Genomic DNA, 6285 nt, shown 5'->3' on the forward strand with positions numbered 1-6285 from the left:
ATATATATATATATAATTTACATATGTGTGTGCATGTGTGGGTGCGTGTATCTTTGTCTAGAGAAATGTGAGTTAAAACATCTAAATTAAGTTGTAAGGAATCGATAAAACATGTAGATGCAAATAGATAAATAATCAGACGCCTATATACGTACGTATACACATCTCTGTTTATTTATATTTATACAGAGACACACACATATAATTAAACATGTATGTATGTGTATATATATGTATTTATAAATGTATGTGTATGTGTGCGTGTGTGCGTGAGTGCGTGTGTGTGTGTGTGTATGTAGTTCATAGATGAGAATCAGATCTTCTCCGTATAGAGAAGTAGTGCTCAAGAGGTTTAAACTTGAGCGGGTTGAGAAGCGAATGTAAGGATAAGCAAGTTGGACCGGTCAATACAGAAAGTATTTCAAATGCATGAAATACAAAAAATGTACTGTATACATTTTTACATACAAAAAGGTCCGACTTACACGGAATAGAAATGATATCAAGAATTAGAGGTTGAAGAATAGTATTACAAATCCAAAGGCTGTTTCTGGAGGCTCGGTGGTCCCAAATATTGTTTGTAGATTGATTCCTTCGTCGGATGAGACCGGCCTACGTCTTCAGGGAAGAGATCTTACATATGAGGGCTAAGTTTATTAGAGGGATGAATTGGCGGGGGAGGGGGTATCCAGAAAAGTAATAGTGAGAGGAGAAAATAATTTCAAGAGTTAAGGGTTTATAAGTTAGGGGTTTGTAAGGAGGCTAGTAGGGAATTGTCGTAGTAGAGGTGGAAAGTAAGAGGAAGATGGGAGGGTGATTTAATTAGTATGTGGATGGTAGTCCCTTTTGTTAGTTTGTATGAAGGCTATAGAATTAATGGTTAAGATAGTGAGAAAAGGAATAGCCTAACTTGCATATCCATACAGTTATATCTATCTATCTATCTATCTATCTATCTATGAGGAGAGGAGGAGACCCCTTCGGTTAGGAATGATCATGGGATTGCACCTAGAAAGTTACCCTCCGAAGCACAAGTCCGGGCAAGGTTGTTTATGGAAAGCCAGCAGCGCCCATGCATATTTATGTGTATATATACACATATTCACATAAACCCTCCCCACAAGCACACACAAATACAGACACATGAAATCAAACACAGTCTCAATTACACCTACGCCTGTGAGAGAAGGAAAGTGGGGAGAGAAAAGAGATAGATAGATAGATAGATGGATAGATAGATAGATAGATAGATAGATAGATAGATAGATAGATAGACATAATGACAGGTGTAGGTTTAAGTGTTGAGACTGCGTTTGATTTCATGTGTCTGTATTTGTGTGTGCGTGTGGGGAGGGTGTATGTGGATGCGTGTATGTATATACATAAATATGCACCTGTCCTTCCATTCTTTCAGCTTTTCAATCTCCCTTTGCTCCCATTGCTTCCATTTTAACTTACACTCTCTTGTTTCTCTGTCATTCCCTTTGTACCTATACATATACATACATACATATGCATACATATATATACATACATACATACATACACACACACACACACACACACACACACACACACACACACACACACAAACACATATCCGCTATCTATCTCTATCCTATTCTCACTCTTTTTCTCACCCTTTCTCTCTCACACCCAACACATTAACACGTATGCATACTTGGCATAATTTACCTGCATAATATGTTTTGCCTGCATATTTTGTACACATGCCTCCTATGCATTCATATTTAATAGACACATTATTCACTTCGTCCAACGAATCAATTTCTCGTTTTAACAACTTAATTAACCTCGTGTTTACACTTCCTTCTCCATTAAGTAGCAATAGCTCTGTTTTTGTTTTAGCTGATGGGGATTACCATCTGTAGCAGGTTTCATCATCATCATCATCATCATCATCATCATCATCATCATCATCATCATCATCATCATCATCATCATCATCATCATCATCATCATAATATAAGGTGGCGAGCTGGCAGAATCGCTAGCATGACATGCGAAATGTTTAGTGGTATTTCGTCTGCCGCTACGTTCTGAGTTCCAATTCCGCCGAAGTCGACTTTACCTTTCATCCTTTCGGGGTCGATAAATTAAGTACCAGTTGAGTACTGAGGTTCATGAAATCCAGTATCACCCCACCCATATTTCAAGCCTTGTGTCTGTAATAGAAAGGATTATTATTGTTGTTGTTGTTGTTGTTGTTGCTATTCATGCTGTGCTCGAATGTCTTTACATTCGGAATCATTGTCCTTGATACCGGTCGCAACCAGTTCCCTTAGATATCGAGGACCCTTTTTTCTTTGTTGTTACCAATAGAGCAGACTTTTAAAGTAATGCAACTCTCGCAGTTATTGTTATTATTATTCCCCCAAATTTCAGGCCTTGTGCCTATAGCAGAAAGGATTATTATTATTATTATTATTATTATTATTATTATTATTATTATTATTATTATTGTTCAGTAGTTTCATTTTTATAACGTGCTTTCATTTCAATACCGAGCGCAGCTCTGTGTGCCTTGGGTATGTGCTGTGGTTTGCTGTGATGCTCTTATGGTTACTGTATTGAAAGTGTTTTGCGTAGGGTGTGTACAGTGCCCAGTAGTGCAATTTTCTGTATGTTATATATAATTGTAAGTCCTGGTGTTTTTGTTATGTATTTGTCTGAATATTTTTTTTATTTGGATTTCCTTGATACATGGTTCTCCTGAGATGTTGTCTAAGTGTTTCTGACAGCCCTCTTTTAATCATACCTCTGCTTTAAGATACTGTCCTACCCTATCGTGGCGATTTTTGTATTCATGTCAGCACATAACATCCCGAGACGAGAGGGTCTATTGTTTCGTCAAATGTATTGCAGAATCTGAATTCAGGGTCAGAACCGTTTTGGAGAACGTTAGCCTGGTAATTTCTAGTAAGCCACTGATAGGTTGTTGCTTGGACTACATCAGCATTTTGGCTTCGAAGAATGTATTGTCCATGTAGGGGCTTTTGGCTCCACCGCTTCACAATTTGTTCCTGCCCGTTCTTTTTCGCAGTCTGCTTCATTCTTTTTCTTTGCTTGGTAGCAGAGGTTTCAAGCTCTTCATCTAATTCAGGGTTAGTGCCGAGTGCCCTTTCGAATTTATAAGCTTCATTGACAATAGAGTGTAACTGATTATTATTATTATTATTATTATTATTATTATTATTATTATTATTATTATTATTATTATTATTATTATTATTATTTTATGTTTGACTTTTGTTTTGCATTTGTACAAGTTGGATCCAAGTCTCACCCAGAGACCTCAAGAGACAACAAGTTAGAAGTTCATTATTATTACTATTGTTGTTGTTGTTGTTGTTGTTGTTATTATTATTATTATTGTTATTTTTATTATTGCCTTTGCACAGCTTCTAACGCTGGAGATGTACTATGGTCTCAGATGTTCACTACCAGTGAACTAAGGTAACACCTCTTATTTTTTGAGCACCTTCCGGAGTATTCGAGCGGTTCCACGCAGTGCTGTTTTCTGCAAGTGCTCCACCCTTATTGCAGCCCCTATTTGGTCCATGTACTTCTCGAGATTTTTACTCACTGTTACCAGGACTCCGATAACTATTGGTACCACTACCACCTTCCGTCGAGGTCGAATTTGCCTTTCATCCTCTCGGGGTCGATAAAATACGTACCAGTTGAGCACTGGGATTGATGTAATCGACTTACCCCTCCCCCCGAATTCGTTGACCTTGTACCAAAGTTTGAAACCATTATCATTGTTGTTACTCAATCCACTATTTTTCTACAATTCAAGGAGGATATATTTACGATTTTAATATGCCTTGAAATTCTCTGACGTTTTGTGTTTTATCTGGGATGAATACAGAATAGCATCTTTGTTTGGTCGATTTGTTTGTTTTGTTCTTTGTATCTTTTTCTTTCAAATTCTAGTTTCCTAAATATTCCCATATGCCAGCTTTATATTCCTCTAAACTTTATCGAATAACTCGAAATATTATTTCGCCGTAAATAACCTTTTAATTTAGGTGACCGCGAATATGCTCCCCGAAGGAGTTAAAAATGAAAATGAATGATATAATCTGTTAGAATCTTTGTTTGTTTCAATTTTTAATTCTTCTGATATATTTCATTGGAAAATAAGTGATAAAAAAAATATACAAAATGTGTTTTTAAAAAAAAACCAGGTGATTTAGTATGGAAGGAAAAAAAAACAAACATTATTTTGATTAACAATTCGTTAACGTATTCCACTTGAGTTCTGTATATAGCAATCCAAATATTATTAATGTATAAAATATACCCTCGGCTCTTTCGAAATGGCAGTTCCTGTAATGTGTAAATTTAAAATATTCAAATGTCAATAAACCGTGAAGTAAATTAAACCGTTTCTCGAATTACTTCAGCCATATAATAGCGATTTCCTTTCGTCATTATATTCATTATTTTCGGTTGAAATAAATCCATTATATATATCTTCTATTATATCTAATTAGTTGAAGATATAGAGTTAGCGCCTAATATTTATGTAGGCTCATACAAGCTGATGAGATGGAATGTGAGTGATCATTCAATAGGCGGTTATAGAAAAACCATAGTCAGGGAGGAAATTTTAGCAATCGTCATCTCTGAGAAATAATAATTAAGCTGTTTTGGATAGATGTGTATCTCACTTTTTTCTTTACAATCAATTTATATTTTTTTGCCATTTTTACTCGCGTCGGTAACATCGAACGAGGTGTAACAGTTCCGTATTATGGACATTAGTAGAAGTAATACTTTGTAACGATTTAATTGTGAATCGGTTGAGATTTTTGTAAAGATAAAGTATTGTAGTAAGGTGATGATGAGACGAAAGGAAAAGTTGACTGGAGTGAGAACATGATTTTTAGTTCAAAGGAGCTGTTGTAGTATCGGTAGAAAATGCAGAAGAAAGAAACAATGTGATTGTGAATAAGTGGTGGGGATTGTTGCTCACTGAATCTTTGGTTGTTGATCAGTTGAACGGTGATATTATTGATCTGGTCGAGAATAGGTGAATTGTAGTCTATACCTTATTTGACTTTTAAAGAGGCCTAGAATTATTGAGAACTCTAATATTTTCTCACCGTGATGAAGAAATGTTAAACTTTGTGATATAATTTTGACAGGGTTATATATCGCGGTCATCATGAGAGATCGTCAGAAACAGTGAGGCTTTGCCAGTATTTTTTGTGATATTAGAGATTTTAATTGTTATTTGTAAATAGAGTGGGTATTTGCTTTTTTGATATGTATAGATAAGCTGCTATTGTGTCTTTGTGATGTTAAAGAAGACTAGTTTGTCATATTTTTAATAGAAAAAGTTATTGAAATCAGGAGGCAACGTAAATCGTATGAGTGTTTAGGCTGCATATAATGACGCCTGCGTAGCGAAGATTCAAGAATGGTGGCATATTATCCGTATAATTGGATGTTGTAAGAAATAAAAGCAAATATGACATCAATAGATAGAATGGTGGATATAAAATCAAGCATTGAGGCGCTCAAGAAATCATAAAATGTTATTCAGACAAACCATATCAGCGTATATGGTATTGATGAACCTTAAACATGGACTGAAAGCCAAATGGAATCAAATGTTGGACAGATTAACTAAGAGACAAAACACACAAGACAAAACGAAGTTTTTGTTGATGTCAAAAATAATAGAATTACTTCCAACGAATTTGTTGAAGGCGAGAGACTACTGATGTTTAAAGTAACTATCCGGTAGAGATGACCCAATAGCAACCATATTCATCCTCAGTTAGTAGGGGGAAACTCAAAGCAATAACGAAGGTTGCTGGAGATGACTGTGTTCTATTAAATTCTCAGGGAAATTCACAAAAAAATCAACAGAATATATCTTAAATCATAATGATCGAAGTATAACTTACTTTAAGGACTTGCTGAATAATTATAAGTAATTTTCCTTTCGTTTGTTAGTATTAACATGTGTATAAAAGCAGCAAAAACCGTTACTCACAAAAACCGTTACTCACAAAAACCGTTACTCAGTTTCCCGTTCCCGTTCGTTGGACAGTTTTGTTTAGGTTCTAAACAAAACTGTCCGACGAATGGGAATGTGAAACTCTGAGTAACAGGTTTTGTGATATTTTTGCTGCTTTTTAATAAAGCATATTACTCTACCTCTGGTATTCGAGTACTAATTTTTCCACCGTGTTTCACATTTATGTGCTTACTCAGGTATATATATATATATATATATATATATAT

The sequence above is a fragment of the Octopus bimaculoides genome, chromosome 3 (assembly GCF_001194135.2).
Source record: "Octopus bimaculoides isolate UCB-OBI-ISO-001 chromosome 3, ASM119413v2, whole genome shotgun sequence".
In the NCBI taxonomy this organism is placed as follows: Eukaryota; Metazoa; Mollusca; class Cephalopoda; order Octopoda; family Octopodidae; genus Octopus; species Octopus bimaculoides.